The sequence below is a fragment of the Panthera uncia genome (genome assembly GCF_023721935.1).
Source record: "Panthera uncia isolate 11264 chromosome B3 unlocalized genomic scaffold, Puncia_PCG_1.0 HiC_scaffold_1, whole genome shotgun sequence".
NCBI classification, from domain to species: Eukaryota; Metazoa; Chordata; class Mammalia; order Carnivora; family Felidae; genus Panthera; species Panthera uncia.
In genome coordinates this window covers 38,284,379-38,309,186 of record NW_026057582.1, presented here as the reverse complement: position 1 = coordinate 38,309,186, position 24,808 = coordinate 38,284,379, and the positions used below count along the sequence as shown (strand labels likewise).

Below are 24,808 nucleotides of genomic sequence, written 5' to 3'. Positions count from 1 at the left end.
ATTTTCAAACTTATTTTTAAGCAACAAAATACTTTTTTTTCCCCAGATGAAATCTACAGAATCCAAATACTGCAGGGTTTTTTAACTGCCACAAATGACCTTTGGGGTTGGATAACTTTTGTTATGAGGGCGGTGCTGTGTACTGTAGGTTGTTTAGCAGCATCCCTGGCCTCCACAATCCAGATGCCGGTAGCAAACCACCCCACCCCAGCTGTGAGAGCCAAAAATGTCTCCAGACACTGCCGAATGTCCCTAGGGGCGAAATCACTCCTGGTTAAGAACCAATGCAATACAATATATAAAACTGATTTTTTCTTTTTGTTTTTAAGAAAGAAGGAACTGATTCTTTGGAAGGGAGATTAAACTCCTTTAGAACCTGCACAGGGTCCCTGGCCCTTACTGTGGGAGGAACTGGTGTAGAGCTCTGAGCCAAACAGGTGCACCACCCTAGAGGGGTAGGTCGTCATTTTTAAAGCCTGGAACATGGGAACTGGTTATCAGTACAGAAAAAAAACAAAACAAAACAAAAACTAAAATGAAAAACTAAAATTAGACAAATCCTATATTTTAAACCCAAATATACACTGAACTGCTTTATATATATAAGTAGGCATACTTTGTTGGCGTACTTGGATGTGAGAATAAGGGAAGACAGCTGAGTGTTGTCCACCTAACTCCTGGGATTTGGCTATTGCAGTTTGTCATGTTTTGCCACAGACTTGAGCCGAAAGCCTGTAGTTCTCAGTGGTGGAGCTCACCTTTGCTATGTGAACCCTAGCTTCTATGAGACTCTGCACAACTGGCTCAGCTCACGGAGGCCTGGAAAGGTAGGCTAGCACCTGCAGCCTCTTCCGGCCAGACTCCAGCCGAATCCCAGTTTGGACCACAGTCATTTCAAAGGCATTGGATGGAAGTTTACATTACACGTCTGCCCTTCATACTCAGGGATGCTAACGTGTGCTTCTGTATATACATGTGTGAGTGACCCTGCCTCTTCTCCGGAAAGCCCCATGTGGTCTCCTTTCCCCTGCTGCTCTCAGCACCGTTGGAGGGGGGGGGTGGTCACTGGGAGCTTGGCACGTGCCACTCGTACATTTTCCTCATGAACCCAGGCTGATGAAAGTGTTGTGGAAACCTGTCCCACAGGCAGACTCTGTACCCCAGGTATGTGGGCGTCAGTTAGTATAAAGAATTCACTCGCTGGTGAGTGAGTCACTCTCACCTGTGGGAAGATGCTCAGGGAGGGAGGGAGAGAACTGGCTGCCTAGAGGGCTCAGCTTTTGTTGGTCTAGCCAGCAAACTCACTCTAACCCCATGCCAGAGCTGGAGCCTAGCGTTAAGTCTCAGCGGAGAGCTTGTGCTTTACGTGAGGACCCGCCCCTTGTCCTTAGTGATCTGTTTGGCTGCTTGGCTTGCAACAGTCTCTTGGTGAGTAGAAAAATGTTTCATTTTCCCCAGAGATCACATGATTGCTACAGTTAGCCTTGGAAACAAAGGAGCAAACAGAACTTATTTTATCTATGTGTCCATCTGTGGATCTCCAGCCCTTCTGAGAAACCCTGGGCTTCAGGAGCCCTGCAGAGGTTTGCTCCGAATTCCTGAAAGAGGCTGATAAGAGCCTGTTGCAACACCCTTCCACCCCCCCTCCTCTCTCCTTTACCTGCCTCTGTGGGCTGGAGAAAGGGAGCTCAGGGGGACCCGAGACCTCTTACTTACCTGGGTAAGGGACTCGAGGCTTTTCCTGCAGCACCCTCTTACTTGCAATGGGGAAGCTTGCTGTAAGAATATTTGGGAAAAAGAAAGGTTTCTCCTCTTGGCTTAAGGTTTTAAATTGGTTTGATTTACTTCAATTCAGTCTCTGGTGTGGATTACTGCCATCACATAAATACAGAAACCATTGAGCTGGAAATAGGTCCAACAAAGGTTACCACTGATATATCAGTTTATAGAAGACATTATCTAGTAGGTGGTTTTGTGAGTGACCCAGGGATATAATTGGCGTGTTTTGAAAAGGGAGTGGTTTCCCAGAATGCTCTCTTCCCCACAGTGTCCTGATAAATGGCTGCATTTCCTGATCTGTGCCCTTTCTCCACCTTTTATCATGAAAATATACAACCAATTTTAGGGATATGAAAACTAAACACTATAAGATTAGTAGGTTAATAGCTAGGAGTTGCAGAAGATACTCTTACCTTTATACATTATGGTGTATGTTTTGTTTCTGTATGTGTGTTCTCTATTTAATCATGACAAACCAGCCCTGGGACCTGGGTCTCTCCTGGCCTTATCTTGAGAGAACTTAGGGAATCTCATAACATTTCTCCTCTATATGAAACCTTTTAGTGCCTTCCTGTGATCTGTGAAAGTCCAGCCCCTTCTTCCCGTACAGGTTTGATAGTAACTTTCCTTTAAAATTTTTTTCTTGATGTTTATTTATTATTGAGAGAGCATGAGCATGGGAGGGGCAGAGAGAGGAGACACAGAATCCGAAGCGGGCTTCAGGCTCTGAGCTGTCAGCACAGAGCCTGACGCGGGCCTCGAACCCACAAACCACGAGATCATGACCTGAGCCGAAGTCAGACACTCAACCGCGACTGAGCCACCCAGGCGCCCCAGTAACCTTCCTTTTAAATCTCATCTCCTACTAGTCATTCATACTCTCTGTAATTTAGCAATAGTAAACTACTTGTAGGTACAGGAATCTGGCAAGCTCTTTTATACTTCTGTTTACTTTTTCATGTGAGTGTGATTTTACCCATTCATTCATTTATTGCTGTTTATATGCTGGACATGGGAGATACCCTAACCCCCCACCCCCACCCCGCACACACCCCTAGTTCACAGTCTAAACAGGTAAATGTGAATCTGTGTGATAAGACCTTTGGTGTTGATGCTGGGGTTACTTTAAGGAGGACAGTCGAACCCTGACTTGAATAAGGTTCAGTAAAGCAAGTCCTGAAATCATTTTAGTTGGGGGTAGGGTGAGAGAGGAAGGAGAGGAGAGAGGAGGGCAGAGATTAGGGCAGGCGTGGACCCCAGGGCCAGGCGGGGATGGATGAGTGATAGGGTTTTGATGGGGGCAAGGTCAGCTGCAGGTGTGCTAGTTTGCCCTGAGCCCCGAATGCAGCCAGTGAATGCCTTTTAAGCAGGAGAGTGTCAGAATGTGAATGACTCACAGAGACTTCCCTTGGGTATTTCTTCTGCTGTTCAGGCTGTAGAGTCAGGTCGGGCATCACCTCTTCTGTGTGTGCTCTTAATTCCCCAGCACCATCTGGGCTTCCTCCCCCTAGACATGCAGACACAGAGATAGGGCAACTATTGCGTTTGTATTTTAACTGTTTATTTGTGTGTCCTTCCTGCTGGGCCACTGGTTCTTAGAGTTTCAAGTGCAGATTCTTGGTCTCCAGATATTCCGATTTAGTGTGGAATAGAGTCTGCTATAAACGTTTGATTTAATAAGTGAATGAAGTTGCCCAAATTTAGGTATGAAAATAGTGTTTAAGCCTAAATTAAAGCTCACAAATGATTCCGACGCCAGGTCCTTTTAAAGATCACTACACCACAGGTGCCTCAATGAGACGGCCTTTGAGAAGCAGGCAATCCCACTGAACCATAGCATTCTAGACACCCTGAAATGGTAACAAGGGATCTTTAAGTTGTATTTATAATTTTCAGTTGCATGTTAGTGTCATGTGTAAGGATATCACTGATGGGTATAGATGCTCATTATGATAGATTCTGGGAGGATATAAAACTATAAAATCTTACTTTCTAAGAAATTTGTTCCACTTGAGAGAAAAGGCAAAAATATGTAGGCAATTGAATAACTGTGCAAGACTGCGAAGGCTACACAGAGTGCTGCTTGTGGACGAGCATTAGAAATTTGCTCTTCCTTTGCAGGTCTGCAGACAGCTTCGGGTGAGGAAGTACTTTTTTGAGGATTGGGTTTAGGAAGGTGAGAAGCCATTCCTGGTGAGGGGAGTGACCTGGGCAGAGTCTGATAGGAGGAAGGGCCCTGAGTGGTGAAGATCCCAGTTTGACTAGAGCACAGGTTTGTGTCGGGGAGGCGTTGGTGGTTAACCTGGAAGGGGAGGTTGGTCTAGGCTCCAGAGGGCTGGCCTTCAGTGAAAGGCTGGGGCTATACTAAGCTTGGGGATATGTGGCCATGTGGCACATTTTAGTCCCAGGCAACTTCAACTCTTTAAAAGTCTGTTGTCCTTATCTCTAACTCCATTCACCTTCTTAACCAAAGTCATGAATTTCTGAATCTAAGGTAATGACCCTGCACTCTTCTTTTTTGGAGAGCACTGATCACACCCCTGAGTTCCAGGTCAGTGGAAAACAGACCAAGATGCATCATGGGACAGTTTCGTTTGGCTTTTTCACAGGGAAGAATGCTTTCTTGTCTCTGCCTGTTCCGTGTGCGTGTGCCCCACTACACCGTCAAGCTGTCACTTTCCCTGTTGTGCAATGCATTTGCCAGTGCCTTCAATAAAAACATTAAAAAAAAAAATCAAGACTCTGATTTCTTTGTTTATTAATCTAAAACACCAGACACATGATCTAGAATAAGCTTTCAGTTCATAATGACCCTGTCATTGCTGAAGCCAGATTCGTAGCTCTTTCACAAGCCTGGGCAAACAGTCTCACTAAGAATGTTTTCATCAAAGGTGTCTCTTCTTAATAACCCTTTGATCCAGGGTAATTCCTTTATCGTCTTAGATGGTAATTTGCCCCAAGGAAGTCCAAGAGGCTTCCCATGAAGACTTGTTTTGTTTAGAGTTCAACACAAATACTGGAAGAAGAAAGCCTTCTAGTACTATTATTTATATAGTTTTAAGTAGAAAGCTAGAGCTTGTTTAAAAATAAGTTTTTCCGTTCATTTACCTGCAGTTATAGTATGAAGCTAACATACCCGTTCTTGTGTTCTCAGGGGAATTTTCTCATACAGCTACAAGAAAATGTGGAAGGTTTTGTTTGTGGAAATTTGACTCTCATCTCTTATGCGTTATTGCTTCAGGAATGCACTTTGCCAAAGTGGATTAGGGACAGTTTGTAATGCGGAAATATAGGTAGTCACAAAAGGAGACCAGGCTCTCCTCTCTAAAATCCCCACCTTGTTACCAGTCTACACCAGATGCTGAGAATCACTAAGCCTGTTTATTCTCTGATTTGAAGCTACAACTGTTGGAGACCCTTACCAAAATAGGTTGTTTGAGAATTGATCCACTTTATTTCCACGAATAGAGCATTAACCTGGCACATTAACACCCAAAATGTGTCACCTGTGTGAGTGAGTGGGTGCTCTTTTTTGGGGAAAGAGAAAATTTCTGTGTCTATTGATTACAGAAAGTGTTCCCCACTGGTTTGATTCTGAGATTCAATCATTGCCTATAAAAGTAGAAGAATTGTTTTGCTAGCTAGCCTAGTTCCCTAAATATCTCTTGAAATACCCCTTTTTCGGATTAACCTTTCAATGACAATAGTTTTTGCTTTTCTGCACAGATGGTTTAAAGAATTCTGAATGCCATAGTTTACATTCCCCCCGCCACCGCCTTATCCGGAGTTCCACATTCAAGGCTAAAGGTTAAAAATAGTTTGTTTGTTTTTTTAATTTTTTTTTTTAACGTTTATTTATTTTTGAGACAGAGAGAGACAGAGCATGACAGGGGAGGAGCAGAGAGAGAGGGAGACACAGAATCTGAAACAGGCTCCAGGCTCTGAGCTGTCAGCACAAAGCCTGACGCGGGGCTCGAACCCACAGACCGTGAGATCATGACCTGAGCCGAAGTCGGACGCTTAACCGACCAAGCCACCCAGGCGCCCCAAAAATAGTTCTTAAAGGATACAAAATTAAAGCAAGGGGGAATTATCTCTTAATTGTTGTAGAGAAGTCCCATAGTTCTACAGTGAGTATACAGTTGATGTGGAGAATAGAGTGAACCATGAAAAGCTTCATTCCTTACAGATCAAGTGCAACAGGCTCCTATCTTCTCATTTGATACAAATACAAAACGGAGAAAAAGTAGACTTGAAGGCCAGACAGAGCACAGAGGCTCTTTAGACCTCTTTCATCAGTTACTATATCACATTAAGGAACTAATTGGTAAGCTTTTGGGCAGCCACTCAAATAGAAACCTTTAGAACTATGGGGTGCCTGGGTGGCTCAGTTGGTTAGGCGTCCAGCTTCTGTTCAGGTCATGATCTTGCGGCCTGTGAGTTCGAGCCCCGTGTCGGGCTCTGTGCCTACTGCTCAGAGCCTGGAGCCTGCTTTGGATGCTGTGTCTCCCTCTCTCTCTGCCCCTCCCCCACTTGTGCTCTGTCTCGCTTTGTCTCTCAAAAATAAATGTTAAATTTTTTTTTTTTTTAAAAAGAAACCTGTAGAGCTGAATTAGCACTCTATTTCTCAAGGGCAAATGGTGAAGGTTTATAAATGCTTTACAGGTAGAGGACCTGCTGGCATGTACTGTTTTTAATCTTGTGATCAAAGATGGATTTGAGGATTGTTTCTGTAATACATACAACTAAGGATGCTACTACTAAATGAAGAAGATGAGCAGTCACACCCCTTGATGATGTTTTCAGAGCCTCAGGGAATCCTGGAATATGTGTCCCTTGGACTTTGCTTTGCTTTGCTGTTGACTGACTGATTGCAGTGGCAGTTGCTAAAATCAGATGTATTTCAGTTAATAAAGAACTTGACCGTGATGTTAACCAGACCCATTCTAGAGAGGCCAGGAAAAAAAAAAAATCTCTGTGGTATGTGCTAGGAATTATAAAGGGAGACGAAGTAGAATCATTGTAATTTAGATTATTCTATTAAAATTCAAATTTAACTGTATTATCTTATTCAGCTAAAGATTATATAAAAAACCTGGCAAAAATATGATTTTCTATGCTTGTTTAGCCAGAATATGCATGGAATTTTAAAACATAAGTCTGGATATTTCTCAACACCCCCTGCCCCACCAATACATATATATATATATATATATATATATATATATATATATATATATGGTAGAAATGAACTGTAACCTTTCTGAAACCTTCTTTGTCTTATTCAGTTTGGACACAGTCTTGGTGAGAGTTCTCAGGTGAATCCCATGGAATTAATAGTAGAGGAATATATTTCTTAATAGGAAAAACAGTTGCTAGCTTATTTTTTTTTTTTATGTTTATTTATTTACTCTTGGGAGAGACAGAGCACAAGTGGGAGAGGGAATGGGAAGGAGACACAGAATCTGAAGCAGGCTCCAGGCTCTGAGCTGTCAGCACAGAGCCGATGCAGGGCTCAAACCCACAAACTCCGAGTACATGACCTGGGCTGAAGTTGGACGCCTAACCGACTGAACCACCCAGGTGCCCCAACAGTTGCTAACTTCTTTCCAAAAATGAACAGCATATACCAGAAAGTTGTGGTACAAATGGAAGACAAACAATTCAACTTTTAAAAAATGGGCAAAGGAACTGAACATGTTTTCAAAAGAAGAAATAGCTAATGTCCAATAAGCATGTAAAAACATGCTCAACGTTTTTAGGCAATAGAAAAGTACAAATTTAAACCACAGTGAGATACCACTAATGGCTAAATGGCTAAAATGGCAAAGACCAACCACCCTAAATGTTCATGAGACTGTGGAACACTCAAACTTTTCCTATTGGTGGGATTGCAAAATGGTACAGCCGCTTTGAAAAATGGTCTGAGATCCTAATGAGCAAATAAGGATCTTAGAATGTTTTATCTCTACTCACCCTCCTCTGGCTTAGGTACAATTGGTTGATATTTTAATGTTTTATTTATTTTTGAGAGAGAAAGAGCAAGCAAGCAAGTAGGTGAGGGGCAGAGAGAGAGAGACAGAATCTGAAGCAGACTCCAGTCTCCGAGCTGTCAGCACAGAGCCAACGAGGGGCTCGAACCCACAAACTGCGAGATCATGACCTGAGCTGAAGTCGGACACTTAACCAGGTGCCCCCAATTCGTTGATATTTTAGATGTATTTTTTATTTTTCTTTTGAAGCTCCATTAACTAGACATTATTACTTATTTCATCATTGTTTGTTTATATTTAGCTAAATGTGTATAATTTTTTTCCTCACCATTTTCTTCTGTTGCTCAGATATTCCTTGGAGGATCATTTTTCTCCCCTTCAGAGTAAATCCTTTAGAAGTTTATTTAGTGAAGGTATTTGATGGTGAGCTATCTCAGCACTCTTGAAACATCTTTCTTTTGCCCTCATTCTTGAAAACTACTTTCACTGGTAACATATTCTTAAGAGTTATAAAACTTCACTGTGCATTTAGCTCAGCTTTTTCCATTTGCAGAGAAGGCCTGCCACTGGGCACAGAAGGAATAATGACTGTTCCAGGGTCCCTGCTTCCAGCGACAAAGTGTGATTTCTTAGCCAGATACTGGAGATGCCCACTGTTCTGCTACATTTGTGTCCACTCCAGGGTCACATCGTCTGTTCTGCTACTCACTAGGAGTCTGTTGTGTTACAGAAGGTGGTTTTCTCGTTGCTTCCCAACACCCATATACATGGGCTTGTCATTCTTCCCAGACAAAAAGTCCTCTCCTAATGTCTCTACTTGGTTTGAGCTCCACTCTTCTGTCAAGGCCTAAATTGAATGCCATCTCTGCTTTGGAGCCTTCCCTGACCACCCCAGCCCTCAGGTATCTTTTCCGACCCTTTGCTTCCCTAATACCCGGACATAGCACTTAGCCTTGGTGCCTTTCATCTCACTGTCACTCGTTTCTCCAACTAGAATGTAAATCCATCTAGGTCAGTGGTCTCCAAACTTTTTTTGATCACGTGGATGTCAGAGATCAGCATGCCCTCCAAATATATGTATGTTTTCTTTTTCTTTTTTTTAATTTATTGTCAAGTTAGCTAACATACAGTGTAGTCTTAGCTTTAGGAGTAGATTCCCGTGATTCATCACTGACATTATGTTTCTTCATAAAGTTTATATATATGTAATACTGTGTATGTTATAAACACTATAAAGGATTACAGAATTGAAATGAAGAGTATGAGAAACACACAAATGGGAGTTCCAGTAGTTTCTTCCTGTACCTCAGCATAGCAACTCAAGAACCTTTGTGAAGTACTCTTACCCCTACGGCTTGGTATTCTTGGCCCTAGTAAATAGTAGACAATTTGCTAAGTATTTGATGATGATGAGGCACCTACTAGGAGTTAGAGTAACCAAGTCAGAAGGTGAATATTAGGAGTTCCTTGAACCTTATGTTCTTTTAACTCTGGACATTGGTACATATGACTGCTTCTTTTTGCAACATTTGTCCCCATTTTTCCTGATTCACCTCTTCTTCACTTGTTCTGAAGTTATAGCTTTATTGTGCTTCTTAAGAAAGGCCATCTCTGATTCTCCCACATCTGGGTAAGATTCCTGCCCACCCACACTCCCATGGAGATTTGTACTATGCAAAGTAACAGTTGTTTACAATCTTCCTCCAATGCTAGACTTTCAGTTGAAGATACTACTATACCTTGTTCACCATTGTACCCCTACCTCCCATCACAGCATCCAGCACTTAATAAAGGTTCAAGACTTGTTGGATGCATAAGCATATGATAGAAAAAGAAGAAAGAAGTTGAGTGTTCCTAGAGCTTAGGACTAACGCCATTGCAAAAGATAGCCTGCTATTTAACATCCACAATGGAGCAGAATGCCACCTTGTCCCCAAAGTGATTTGTGAATGAAAGACAGCTGAGGGTCGAAAAGCCCTGTTCACTCATTTTTTGGTGGGAACCCTAGCAGTTTGTTGAACTATTGTGTGTTTAAACTGTAAATAAACATTTACTAGATTATGATAAATGGCTGAATTAAAACAAATATCTAGACTTTTGTTGGTGTGGCAGGTGAGCTGATACTAAATACTCCAAAAGATAGAGGCATTTGTCACACTTTAGCCTGATATTTGAAGTATTCTTTTTTTTAATATATTTGAAAAAAAAAGTTTTTTAATGCTTGTTTATTTTTGAGAGAGGGAGACAGGCAGGGGGGAGGGGCAGAGAGAGAGGCAGACACAGAATCCGAAGCAGGCTCCAGGTTCTGAGTGGTCAGGACAGAGCCCAACGCGGGGCTTGAACTCTCGGACCACGAGATCATGATCTGAGCTGAAGTTGTATGCTTAATCAACTGAGCCACCCAGGCACCCCGGAAGTGTTCTTACATACCTCTCTGACTTTCCTAGAAAACTATGAACTCTTATTCACAATGTAGACTGGGTTATTAATCGTAGTCAATAAAGAACTCTTTGAGTGGATTTTTAATTTTGTTTCCCTCTAATTTAAGGCATAATATAATCATCAAAAAGCAAACAAATAAAAAAGCCAACCTAGTAGCCAAGATATACACTTGTAAATTGCTAGCCTCTGACAGGAAGTGACCATATGATAGAAATGACATTTGATTAAAGCAGCTGTCTCCTTGCCTTTTTTTTTTTTTTTTTAATGATCATAAAAAGCTGGCTGAGGTTCAAAGCTCTGGTGTTAGTGTTGCAGGAAATTGGGTTATGTGATAAAGGTATTTTACCTTTAGTCCTGGGTTTGGAATTAGTCTGTGTATAATGAGCAATGGCACAGTGGTTTTAAAAATCATGTTGAGTCAGCAGCATGAGGGAGGTAGCATTGCTCTCATTCCAGCCATGTAGTTGGAGAAGGAAATGATTAGGCCTCATATTCCTCCTGGCTAATATCCTGTAAGGTTTTTCTAAAATCATAAAACCAGAACTTGAGGGCTTAGAAGAGACCTCAGAAATCTACTCGTGCAAAAGAGGGGAAAAAATTGAAAGGGAAACGGAATAAACCAAGCTATGGGGCAGGATTCTTTTTAGTTCTCAGCAGGAAACACATGTTTATCTGGAAAAGATTTTGGGTGGACAGGTTGTTTGTATAAGAATTTTTGTGTGCGTGAGGAAGGAAGACCAACCTGAGCTTAGAGGCAGGGGTGGGGGTGGAGAAAGCTGTCCCTATGCTTCAAGTGAATGAGAAAAAATGTAGAGATTTCAACCAGGGAAACCCTACTTTCACAGGGATTATCTGCTAATGCTGTTAGCTTATTTTTAAGTTTGTTGTGATGTATATTCGTTTTTATAAGATAGAATGACCAAATGGTAATGTTAGTATTAATTGCTATAAAAACGAATAGCAACTCTTTTTTTAGTGTTTATTTTTGAAAGAGCACAAGTGGAGAAGGGGCATGGGGTAGGGGGAGGCAGAGGATCTGAAGCAGGTTCTATACTCACAGTAGCCAGCTTGACACTGGGCTTGAACTCAAGAACCATGAGATATGACCTGAGCCGAAGTTGTCTGCTTAACCAACTGAGCCACCCAGGTGCCCCACACATAGTAACTTTTAAAAATTATGGACAGCTTATGTCCATGCTAAAACCTGCACATTGGTTTTTATAGCAGCTTTATTCATCGTTGCCAAAACTTGGAAGCAACCAAGATGCCCTCCAGTAGGTGAACGGATAAATAAACTGTGGTCTATCCAGACAATGGGATGTTATTCAGCACTAAAAAGAAATGAGCTATCACATCATGAAAAGACATGGAAGAATATTATGTGAAAGAAACCAATCTGAGAAAGCTATATACTGTAGATTCCAACTGTGTGACATTCTGGAAAAGGAAAACTCTGGAGACAATAGAAAGATCAGTGGTTGCCAGAGGTGGCGGCAGGAGGGGAGAGGGAGATGAATAGGCAGAGCACAGAAGATTCTTAGGACACTGAAAATACCGTGTACGATGTTCTAATAATGGATATATGTTGTTATACATTGTCGAAACTCATAGAATGTGCAACACCAAGAGTGAACCCTGAAGTAAACTATGGGCTTTGGGTGATTGTGATGTGTCATTGTAGGTTTGTCCTTGGTAAACAATGTACTGTTCTGGTGAGTGACGTGGATAATGGGAAAGGCTGTGCTTGTGTGGCATCAGGGAGTATATGGGAAACTTCCATCCTTTCCTCTCAATTTTATTGTAAATCTGAAACTACTCTGAACAACTAAAGTCTTTTAAGAAATAAGATCGGAAAAGATATTTTGGGTGAAAAGTAGCTGGCAAAACAGCATGCAGGGTACGACGCCATTTACTGTATGTCTGAATGGTGTGTATATTTGTCATGTTTCACAAAATATTTACAGCAGTTATTTGTACAGTAAGACTTAAGATGATTTTTTATTTTTTTATTGTCTTTGTGTTTCCTTTTTTAAGATGATTTTTTTAATTTTTTTTAAATTTTTTTTAATGTTTATTTATTTTTGAGACAGAGAGAGACAGAGCATGAACAGGGGAGGGTCAGAGAGAGAGGGAGACACAGAATCTGAAACAGGCTCCAGGCTCTGAGCCATCAGCACAGAGCCCAACGCGGGGCTGGAACTCACGGAGCATGAGATCATGACCTGAGCCGAAGTCGGACGCTCAACCGACTGAGCCACCCAGGCGCCCCAAGATGAATTTTTTAAAAGAAACTTTTGTCTTTAGAGTTTTCTGTATCATTTGTATTTTCTATAGTGTTCATATATTATCTTTATAAACAACAACAGCAAAAGAGCAAAAAGACATTTTATGTATTGTTCTCTGCACATTATGGTTTCATTGTCTTCTTACATTAAACTCAAAAGACTCTCAGGGAGACAGGAGAGATCATGAGTGAGATATTTGCTCCCCAGGTAAATTTAGTAATGCAGGATAAAAGAAAAATTGCCAGATAATTGGAAAATGCTAACATTTTTAAGCACATACAACCAAGGTACTTACTCTAACTTAAGCTTAGAGTTGAAGGTAATGCCATTTTGAGGTATTTTCCAGATAGTCAGGAGGACAGTGAGAGGCATAATGTGGGACGTGCTTTTATATGATCCAGTATGAACTTGACGAAACAAACACGTTTCCTCATCATCCTGAAACCCAGGGTGATCATCCACTCAGCAATGTTTAACTTTCATTAAAAACAAAACAAAACAAAACAAAACAAAAACAAAAACCCCTGAAGAATGAAGAACTGGCAGCTAGATGTCTATTTATGGAGGAAATCAGTGTGGGTGGGAGGGGGGAATGAAATATTTGTAGAATCACAGCAACAGGGTAGAAATTCATACCATTTTGCAGAAAGGAATTGTAGGATCCTTGCTTTTGGTAATAGGGAGCAAGAGGGAATTTCTGTCATTAAATTATGTGTGCAGAAAGGAGTAGGCACAATAATAGTTGAAATTACTATAAGAATTTTCTATTTATACTTCACCTCATTCCACACAGTTTGAAGCAGGGTTAGAAGGTATATATGGCAGCAAAACACAAACAAGAAAGCAGGACAAGAGTAGTATAAATTCATTCTGTGGCAGATGCTATGGATGTCCTGTCCATATTTCCTCTCAGGTCAGAAAGGAAGGCTGGAAATACTAGAGAATTAATGCCCCCTGTCCCTGAAGCAGCCATCAATCACTGATAGATGGGAGCTGGAGGCTAACTATTCCAGTTTTTCTGCCCCCTTGAGATTGTTCTATTGATTCCTTGAGATTGCTGAAGGAGCCTAGTCATGTAGCAAGAGAGGGAATGGGTTCCTGAGAGCCAATGGATGTTGGGTCAGGGATTCTGGCACTGGTGTCTACTGAACAGACTTTGTAGAGGAGTGTAAGATCTGCTGGCTTCTTGACAAAGGGAATCCTAGTCCTCCAAGGTTGGCAACAGGGAGACCTGCCACCTGGGAGATTTGGCTAGATCTTGTATCCCCAGATCTTATATCCCAGGGTTCAGCTTTCTCTGGGAATTCTCACTTTTCATGAGGACCCTCTGTCTACCATGGTAGCCTCAGAGGGTGGCTTGTCCACTTTAATGTACTTTCTGAAGCAGAGCTCAGGCCTTTCTGGACCATGTAAACCAGGCTTACTGGCAGAAACTGAAGTGTACATAGAATAATATGCATTAGATAGTCTCCCTCACAAGGGATGTTGAACACATTTTGTGTGTGCTGTCACAACTGGGCTTACTCCTAACCTACTTCACTCTGCCTCTGCAGAGCCTTGTGGACACCCCATTCTTGGGGCCTCAAGTCCAGACCCCAAAGAGTGAGGACAAGGGGGAAAGATTCTGTCTCCCACCTAACTATGGCCCCCCTGGAAGCCATTTTGCTGCCTGAAGATTCGACTTTTCTCTCAGATGTTGGACTACCCTTGGGGGAAAACCCACCCCCTTTACCTTATTATGGTTCAACTAGGGCAACTACTGTAACTTCCATGCAGGAGATTTACATAGGATGTAGCAGGGGAGCCATCTCCCTACAGAGTGTGACCTGATCTGACCTATATTTCATATGTGTAACTGGATGCGTAACTGGGGAGCAACCTTATGCAGAGAGTCTAGTTGGGAAAGTATTACATAGTCCAGATGAGAGGAAGAAGGTGGCATGAACTATACCCGGTGAGCATGAGAGGCAGAGATCTAGTCAGATCATAATAGGTTTAGTAGAACTTGACAGTTGATTGGTTGTGGGTGGAGAAGAAGGATCCGAAGACATTTTTAGTTTTTTTTTCTGGATGACTCCAAGGATAGTGATACTATTATCTAAGGGAAAGAGTGGGTTGAAGAGGCAGGGAAGAGGGCTCAGCCTACAAATATAAATTTGAGGTAATTTGGGATACCTTGGAGAGATGCTGAGAAGCTACTTAGAAATGTTTAGTATCTTTCTCTGTGTAGTTAGAAGCCAGAACTAGAGCTGTTGATTTGGGAGCCCTCAGTACAGAGGCAATTGTTAGCAATCAAGAGAACATGTGAGGTCTCTGAGGAGATGAATGAGCATCCAGGAAGACCAGAAGAATGGCGTACAAAGGGCCTTGGGGCACACAAATTTCAAGGCTGGGTAGGAGAGAAGAGCTGGTGAAGGGGACAAGAAGAAGAAATTGTAGAGTGAGAGGAACCAGATGCTGTTGGAGCCGAGGTCCTTTTCTCCAAGTACCGAGAAGGGGAGAGTTTCTACTTTGGCAGTTCTCACGGATGAGAGAAGTGGAGACAGTGAGAGGATGGTGAGAGGCACTGCTCCCTTCTTGTAACAGTGGAGTGAGGAGCCTTTCTCATGGTTCTTGATGGAGCTTTGGTCACACCTAGGAGCTCTGTTCTAATCACCTGCTGCCAGAGAGGCTGGAGTGATGGGTGAGGATGGGCTCGGCTTTCCCAGTGCTATGGCCATGATGGCACTCGGGAGAGTCAGTCTAGTAACAAATGATTTGTCTCTCCTCCTTTTGCCAATGATAGCCATCCCCATGATGCCCGATGGAAGGTGTTTATGCAGGCTGAGCTTCCTTGGAGGGAGCCAAACCCCTGAGAAACACCTGTGCGTAGTGCCCGTGGAGTCAGGTCTCCTAATGCGCTGAGTCTAATCACTCTATCTGAATTTGGAAATAACTATGAGTCATGTGGTGCATGCTTTTCAAAAACAGCAGATTCTGTACTGCTTAGTGTTGGGGGGGGGGTGGCTTTTGCATGCCATTTTGAAATATGAATGCTCTTTTTTTAGTCTTTGTTGCTGGTGCTGGCATAAAGTCCTGCGGCCTTCTCCCGATCCTTGGGTATCAAATTTTTCTTTTCCAAGCAGCTGCTAATCTCAGTTAATTTATAAAGTCATCCTTAATTAATCAGAGGACTAGATACACAACTCCTCAGATTCTCTCTTCACTCAACACCCACTAAATGCTCTCACCCACAGTTATGTGTACTTACTGTAGAGGCTCATTTAAGTTGTGTGTTTGCCTAACACATGTCCTAATCTCTCTCTGTTTATATCATTATTGTCTCAGACAGGAATCACCTGATGTTAAATTCTTATGCATCATTCTTTACGCGCACAGTTTTGTGAGCAGACGGTTGCTTATTCAGTGTGTTTGATGATATTAAGCAAGATTCTCTCACGACCTTATCTTGTTGCCTTTCAGGAATATATTTTGGAGAGATAAACAATATAAGACTTTCTGGTGCTTTCTTGACTAGCAACTTGCTTAACTCTAAGGTCTTCCTGTTTGTTTTTCTCGCAGTTATTCCCTCCCTCATGCACAAATGATAAAACAAATATCTCAGGAAAAGGAAAAAAAAAAAAAAAACGTTGGATAGCATTACTCAATAGTTCAACTATAGTAAACAGCGTCTGGTGACCCCACTTCTATCAGTAGCTGCTTGACCTCACTTAACCTTCCTGTTAGTTTCTGTTTCCTCACCAGAAAATGCATTACTTTCCAGGGATTCCAGGAGACCTGATGTTCATAAAGGACCCTGTGCGGTGTGGTATTACCCATAAAGCCCTGGGATAAAATCAAGAGCAGAGGATTTCTAGTGGTAGTCCCAGCACTAGCTAGCCAGATCAACCTTGGGCACAGAGTTCAAGGTAATGGTTTCCTAAGTAGTGATTCCTCTTCCAGGCAATTAGGTGATTGAATTAAATCCTTTGTGCTCCTTGATCTCAGTGGTAGTGTGAAGTAAGTGTTTTAACAACAATCATGTGACACTCTGCTCCCTGCCAGGTACTTTTCTAATTATGTTACACTTACTAATTCAGCCATCATCCAAGTGGCCCTTTGAGGAAGGTTCTCCAAGTGCTTCATGTTCTACAAATGAGGAAACTGAGGCACGAGAGACTCAACATTCTGCCCAAGGTCACTCAGCTTATAAGGGCAGAAGCAGCCTGCCTCAACCACCACATGCTCCAGCCTGTTGTGTAGAAAAGCCACACAACTTCTTCAGCACGGCCCCTCAAAGACGAGCCACAGATCTTCGTTAAGATCTTAACCGCAGTGCCCTTGCTGTTAAGCAAATTCAACTTAACAAAGTTAAATCGTAGTTTTACACAGAATCAAAGTCATTCCCTTCATGCCTTTTATATTCTGAAAGTATTTATTTAATTCTGAAATTTAAAAGGTGCCATGCCATGGACTTTCGGTCTCTGATTTAATTTGCTTGCAATCATTTGAAAATTAGGACATGTGATCTCTGCTGTAAGAAGTACTTTCAAATATAGATTTCTGCAGCTGGAATAGAAAGCTTTAGATTCAGGTAAAGCAAAAAGCTTTAGGTAGAGCAAAAGACTAAAGAGGATGAAGCGTTTACTATTTTTGAGAAGTTAAGGCAGCTTCACAGAGACTTCACAGAGTCAGCCCTCCCCCACAAGGCCTCAGGCTAGCAACACATTTCAGTCCAATGAGAGTTTTTGACATGAAAACTAACCCTGCAGTGCTTTGGTGGCTCCCAGTCGCTTGTGCCTTTTAGAGTTACAAAGAAAGTGTGGGGTGACAATCCGATTTTGTGAAACAGAATTTTGTTTCAAAATAGTCAATCTTCATTATATTTGACCTAATTATTCTCTACCCCATGGATGGGATGGCTTGTCAAAACCAACTCTGGGTGAGACAGATCAGGCAGGGCTCCAGGCCTGCCCGGCTCTGAGCCTGGAATGTGAATTTCCCTGCCGGGCACTGAGCCAGCTTCCTATTTACTTAGAGGCAGTGAGCACCTCGGGAGCAAAACAGAAGTAGTGATGCAAGTTTTGGCTGCAAAGGCTGTTACGGTTTGCCTAACGTGTTCAAAAAAACGTGTGATCTGAAAGATGTCCCCAAGCCTGGGTTGGTTTGAGGCACAAAAGGATTAAATAATCTTTTGTTAGTCGTTTTTACTTCATCCTAAGGCAATAGGAGGCAGTGCAAACAGTGAGGAAGTCCCCTGTGCGCTCTGATTGTAAGGTGAGGGTAGAGACTGAACCCGGGCAGAGTGCAGTTCGAGAGCTCTTTCTTCCTGTCCATGACATCTGTCAAGAGAATGTGACAGTGAAAGCCATTTGAAGCCATGGGGGGAAGGGGTACCTGTTTTTTTAACCAAACATCTTTCAAAATCCCAGGTGTGTGTGAGTGTGTTTTTGTGCTTTTATTTTCCATTTATTTATTTTGTAAATGTTTGTTTATTTTTGAGAGCGAGCACGCGAGTGAGGGAGGGGCAGAGAGCGAGGGAGGCAGAGGATCTGAAGAAGGCTCTGTGCTCTCAGAGCCTGTGCGGGGCTGGAACTCACGAACCATGAGATCATCATCTGGCTGAAGTTGGAAACTTAACTGACCAAGCCGCCCAGTTGCCCCTGTTTTTGTGCTTTTTAAACAAAAAGAGGCACCTGTCCGAAAGAATACAGAAGAGGGAGGAGTGAAGTTTAGTTAAAATGACCACATAGGAGATGCTTCTGAGGCATCTGGGATACCAGATGAACTCTTTCCCAGTGTTGTGAGTTAAAGGAAAAGATTGAGGTACACTCCCAGATTGCTTTGGGGAGAGGAAGGGTAGGGACATTCAGAATGTAGGGGTGGCTATTTAGGCTCTGAGATAGGTAGGATAAGCCCGAGTTAACTAACTAGTTGGAGGGAAAAAAGAGGAAAGGGCATTCTAGGAGGGGTAGAAAGCAGGAGAAAAGGCATTAAGTGCTGACCAACATGGTGGACGGCTGCAAGCCGTTTCTTCCTAAGTCCTACAGGCTAGAAGGAATCATTTGGAATATTCATAGGTCTTGTTACTACTGTGGCAGTAGCTGTTGAGGGGGTGGGGGAACATGATTCAATTCAAGAAATATTAAAAATGCAAGTGAGCTGACCTTTTAACCACTCTTCATGGTATTAAGGGCTTAAAAAAGTAAATTCTTGATAATTAGACCCCCGGAGAGAGTTTAATTTGCATCTAGATGTGATAAGTATTTAGTAATTCAATACACATTTTGCATTGGCCAATATTGAACTAGGTCTCAGGCTGGTGATAACATATGCTAGATATAGTGTGATCGTTAGACCAAATTTTATCATCTCTCCAACAAAGGAACATTAAAATCTGGTCTTTTGTCATTACTAAATGGCTTCTGGAAATACTGCAGAAGAGAGCCGTATAGTAGAATGACTTCAGTTCATAAGTGATGCTTATGCAGAATTGTAAGACTCTCAGGAATATTGAATATGACACTATCCCTATAGGGCTGAGGACAGGGAGATAGTTATCTCCTTGAGACAGATGGGAAACCTGAGAATGAAAATAATTAGGCTGCTTGCCAAAGGTTGTACACATACATACCCCAAAACCAAAACTCAAGCAGGTACATTTTTAACTGTGCCAGAGCCTCTGAAAGCATTGGTGTCTTAACCAAATTCATTTTCACTATTTCTACTTCATTCTTGGAGATTTCTTATGTAAAACCTAATTTTTACCATTACGTAGAAAGTAGTAATTGATATCTATATAGTATATATTCTTCCTGGCATTTTTATAGGAAAAAAAATCCTAGAAGTTGAATTGCTGAATGAAAGGAAATGCACATTTAAAGTTTTGACAGGTATTGGGGAACCTGGGTGGCTCAGTCAGTTAAGCATCTGACTCTTGATTTTGGCTCAGGTCATGATCTTGCCATTTGTGAACTTGAGCCCCACGTGGGCTCTGTGCTGACAGCACAGAGGCTGAGTGGGATTCTCTCTCTTTTGTTCTCTCTCACTCCAAAATAAAGAAATAAACTTAATAAAATAAAAATTAAAATAAAATAAAATAACATAACATAACATAACATAACATAACATAAAATAAAAACTTTGACAGGTATTATTAAATTGGTCTCCAAAAAAAATATTCTTGGAGTGCCTGGGTGGCTCAGTCGGTTAAGTGTCTGTCTGACTTTAGCTCAGGTCATGATCTCACAGCATGTGAGTTCAAGCCCCACATCAGGCTGTGTGCTGACAGCTCAGAGCCTGGAGCCCGCTTGGAGTTCTGTGTCTCCCTCTCTCTCTGCCTTTCCCCTACTCACACTCTGTCTTTCTGTCTCTCTCAAAAATAAATAGGGGTACCTGGGTGACTCAGTCAGTTAAGCACCTGACTTTGGCTCAGGTCACGATCTCACGGTTTGTGAGTTTGAGCCTTGCGTAGGGCTCTGCCCTGCTTCAGATTCTGTGTCTCATTCTCTCTCTCTGCCCCTCCACCACTTGTGTTCTGTCTCAAATAAGTAAATGTAAAAAATAAATAAATAAACATTAAAAAAATATTCTTTTTTTTTTTTTTTTCACTATTCTTGAAATAGCTACATGTGTCTGTCGAATACTACCAGGGGCCTACTTCTGTGCTGAACACTTTGTTTTTTTTTATTTTTTTTAAATTTTTTTTTTTTCCAACGTTTTTTATTTTATTTTTGGGACAGAGAGAGACAGAGCATGAACGGGGGAGGGGCAGAGAGAGAGGGAGACACAGAATCGGAAACAGGCTCCAGGCTCCGAGCCATCAGCCCAGAGCCTGACGCGGGGCTCGAACTCACGGACCGCGAGATCGTGACCTGGCTGAAGTCGGACGCTTAACCGACTGCGCCACCCAGGCGCCCCTGTGCTGAACACTTTGAATGCATTACCTCCCTGGAAAAACCCTATAAGGAAAGCACTACGTGGTTTATGGATAGGAACATTGAGGCTCAGCAGGGTAAACACAGCCGGAGGTGGCAGAGCCGGGACTGGACCCAATTATACTCCTACCCGCAGAGAGGGAGGTGCCTATTTTCCCATTCCCTTGCAAGCATGGGCACATTAGCAATCCTTATAAATATTTGCCAATTTAAGTAAAATATCATTTACCTCCTGATTCTTACGTGTTCATCTTGGATAGATAGGATTAGACATCCAGTGTGTTTATTGTCTGTCTGCATTTATAACTTTTATGAATTGCCTATTCATCTCCTCTGCCCCATTTTTACTAGATTGTTCCTCCCTTATTAATAATTTCCACATATTATAAATAGTAACCCTTGGTCATGTGTTGCAAATCCTTTTTCCCCCAGTTTGTTTTGTTTAGCTTTCTGTTTTGTGTCTTTTGCCAAATAGAACTTTAAATTTCTTAAATTGCAGATCTGTGAGTCTTTTATGGCTTTAGAGTATTGTTGTCCTTATCCCATCCCAGGACTATGTATTTTTTCCCTATGTTTTCCCATTTTTCCATATTTTTTTCTTTAACATTAGCCTGAGATGATTTTGGTGTTAAGAGTGAGGTAAAAATAATTTTCAAAAGGCTTACTAGTTGTCTAAATGCTCTTTATTAATAATCTATCATTTCCCACTGATTTGAACTGTGTTGTCTTTAAGCAAAATTGATTTCTAGCTTTGGACTCTGCAGATGGAAGCATGTTATGTCAATCACTGTAACTTTAGAATATGTTTTAACATAGGGGACAAGTCTGCCCTCGTTAGAATTTTTCAACAGTTTTGAAATATCTATAGTACCAACTAAACTCTAAAAAAGCTGTCGAGTTTAAAGACCTCCTTTGGGGATATTTATTGGGATTTTGTTGAATTTAGAGATTAGTGTAGAAAGCATGAACAACTTTGTAGTATTAAGTCTTTCTATTTAAGAACTTCATTTTTACATATCTTTTCATAGTCTTCATTTGGGGGTTTATATGTTTCTTCATATAAACCTTGCACTTCTTTGGACAAATTATTACTAGATAGTTTGGGTCTTGTAGCTTAATGAATGGGGATATATTTTTATTATATATTCTAAATGGTTCTTTTGGTATACCAAAAGAACTTTGACTTTTAATGATTTATCATTGTCCATCTTACTGAACTCTCTTTTTAGTAGATTAGGCTAACTTCTCCCGAGTTTTCTAGTCATATATTAACTCCAAATCATGGCATCTCTGCCTCCTTTTTTCCTGACAGCTTTCTTTCCTTCTTTCGTTCTTTTGTTCTTTCTTTCTTTTGTTCTTTCATTCTTTCTGTCTTCCTTTCTTTTTCTCTTTCTTTCTTTCTTTCTTTCTTTCTTTCTTTCTTTGTCTGTCTCTTACAGCTTTGGCAAGTACTTTCAGGATAATGGTAAGTAATGAGATGATAATTGGTCTTATTTGTTATTAACTTTCATGGGATTTATTATTTTTAAAAATTTACCATTCAGCTTTTGATTTGTGAGCATATTGTTTTAGTCATGTTTTAGTCATGTTAAGGAAACAATCTACTCTTTTCAAAAAGTTTTTTATTGGATTACAAGTTAAATTTTATCAAGTGCCTTTTAAAAATATTGAAATGATCATTGTTACTTTCTTTTACCTATTAATAGAATAAAACATAATAGATTTTCTAATAATATGCCCATTGTTGTGTTCCTGGGAAATTTTCCACTTGCTCACAGTGGGTATTTCTTATAATAGTGCTGAATAGTATAGAATTTCCTGTTATCTGAGTGTCATTGCTACCTGGAAAGGTGCACATAAAACGAATTCTTCAAAATGAGGAGTTTGTTAATATTTAAAAAGTTGGGGAGGGGTTTGAAAAACACAACTAAAATTATGAAAATCTTTATTGAATGCATTTTGTTGTTTTGTCATAGGCACTAGTTTTTGGAGCAAAATAATTTTTTCAGATAAAATTCAATGGCAGAATACTATATGTTTTATTTTTGATTAGTACAATGAAGTTTTCAATAGGGTATTTTTAGCAAGTGTTTGAGACTTCATCAGTTTCTCAAGGGCCTCTCCTAATACATTAATATTCAAAATTTTCTCTCAAAATAACTGTCATGTCATTTTTCTATATCAAATTTCTTTTGTTCAACTGTTAACAGATCTAACTCTATCATAGCCCTATCTACCATTGCCTTCGGGTGTGAATCTCACCGTACTCAAACATGACTTTCCATAGACTACATGAAAATTCTTCAACTTTTACAGGATTTTCAGTTTTACTTTGCAGTTAATTTATATCGCACATTAAGATGTTCACCACATATAGCATCACACCCAAGAAACTGAGAAGACAACGTGAGGGGCTAGAGTAGATGCTGTTATTAAGTGGGAAGGAATATTTGTGTTGGGGACTAATTGTCAAAGAATGGGAAAGAAAAAAATCCCATACCGTGCAAATACTAATATTTTCTAGTATTGCTTTCCTGTTCACTTTGTAAGTATACAGCCTTCAGTAGTGAAAATCTCTGCATCAGTATTCATGAATGAGCTTGATACGTAAGCAGAGGTGTACTTTTCCTGAAGTCCGTAATTAGAGGTTAGGTGGTCCAGAAAGTGGATGAGAGAAAAAATTTTCACTAACCTATAATGTAAATGTAGCATTTTCTCCCATTGTTCACTAAACCACAGAAGCGTGAGCAGTGTTTAGGATGTTCTCATGATAGAAATCTTGGATATTTTCATTATGTTAGTTTTTATAGATACTTTAAAATGTAACTAGTACTTCACTACTACTAAAGTAACTACTGCCCATCACTTCTTCACACTTATGATGATCAGGTATGCCACTAAGTATTTAATTTATTTTAATATAAATTTAAATTTATATTGTTCTTGAGGTGCCTGGGTGGCTCACTCGGTTAAGCGTCCGACTCTTGATTTTGGCTCAGATCATGACCTGATCTCATGATCTCAAGGTCGTGAGATGGAGCCCTCCAATGGGCTCCTGGCTGAGTGTGGAGCCTGCTTAAGATTCTCTCTCTCCGGTGCCTGGGTGGCTCAGTCGGTTAAACGTCTGACTTCAGCTCAGGTCATGATCTCGCGGTCCGTGAGTTCGAGCCCCGCATCGGGCTCTGTGCTGACAGCTCGGAGCCTGGAGCCTGCTCCAGATTCTGTGTCTCCCTCTCCCACTCTGACCCTCCGCCGTTCATGCTCTGTCTCTCTCTGTCTCAAAAATAAATAAACATTAAAAAAAAAAAAAGATTCTCTCTCTCTCTCTCTCTCTCTCTCTCTCTCTTTCTCTCTCTCCCTCCGTCCCTCCCCCACTCACACACTCCCAAAATAAAAAAAATATATATATATATATTATTCTATCTCACTTAAAATATATTTTGATACTTGATTTCCTTTGTAATTATGTGTATGTGTGTGTAGTTTTTTTTTTAAGATTATAAAGGTTGACTCTGAGAAGGGATCCATAGGCTTGCTTCACTGGACTAAGGAGTCCACGACATAAAAAATGATTACTAACCCCTGATTTTTTTTTCCTGTTATATCTTTAGATGTATCTGTTTTATCTTTCGGTCCTAGGATTGTATCACATAGTTCCCTATAAAAATACAGGGTGCTTTCTTTTCTCCTCTATTCTGGAACAGGTTTCAACACTAGCATCATCTTGTTTTTAAAGGCTAAAAATAATTCACGCATGAAACTATCTGGGCCTGGATGATTTCAAGAGGCAGTCCTTAGAAAATCTTATCATTTTTTTTTCTAAAAAAATTCATCTATTTGGTTTATGTAGCTCAATTAATTTTGGTCATTTATGTTTTCATGGAAATCTTCTATTTCTTCCGGGTTTTAAAATTTATTAGATTATTCTTGCATCTTTCTTACATTTTCCTTGCATTGAAGGGATTAATTGAAAAGCATTATTTTATTTTAGTTCATTTATTTCTTTTTGAGAGAGAGCGAGTGCAAGTGGGGGAGGGGCAGAGGGAGAAGGAGAGAGATAATCTCAAACAAGCTCCACACCCAGCCCAGAGCCCACGGTGGGGGGGTGGGGGGGGGGGGGGGGGGGTGGGGGGGGGGGGGGTGGGGGGGGGGGGGGGGGGGGGGGGGGGGGGCTTGATCTCACAACCATGAGATCACGACCTGAGCTGAAATCAAGAGTTGGACGTTTAACCAACTGAGCCACCCAGGAGCCCCAGAAAGCATTATTGAGGAAGTCTCTCTATACCTTGGGAAAGTTAATTTACTATCTTTAAATGGTGAGCAGTTTTGATTCTTGAGGAGCCACCATTTGTAAAATGTGAGGTTGGAAGAGGAACTCGGCACCAAGCCCAAG

The 24,808-nt window shown here is 41.1% G+C and overlaps 1 protein-coding gene across 1 annotated transcript in view; it reads left to right on the top strand.

The window, feature by feature from the left end:
- Positions 1 to 24,808, top strand: part of PRKCH (protein kinase C eta) — a 232,227-nt gene that overhangs the window by 95,937 nt on the left and 111,482 nt on the right. The window lies entirely within an intron of this gene.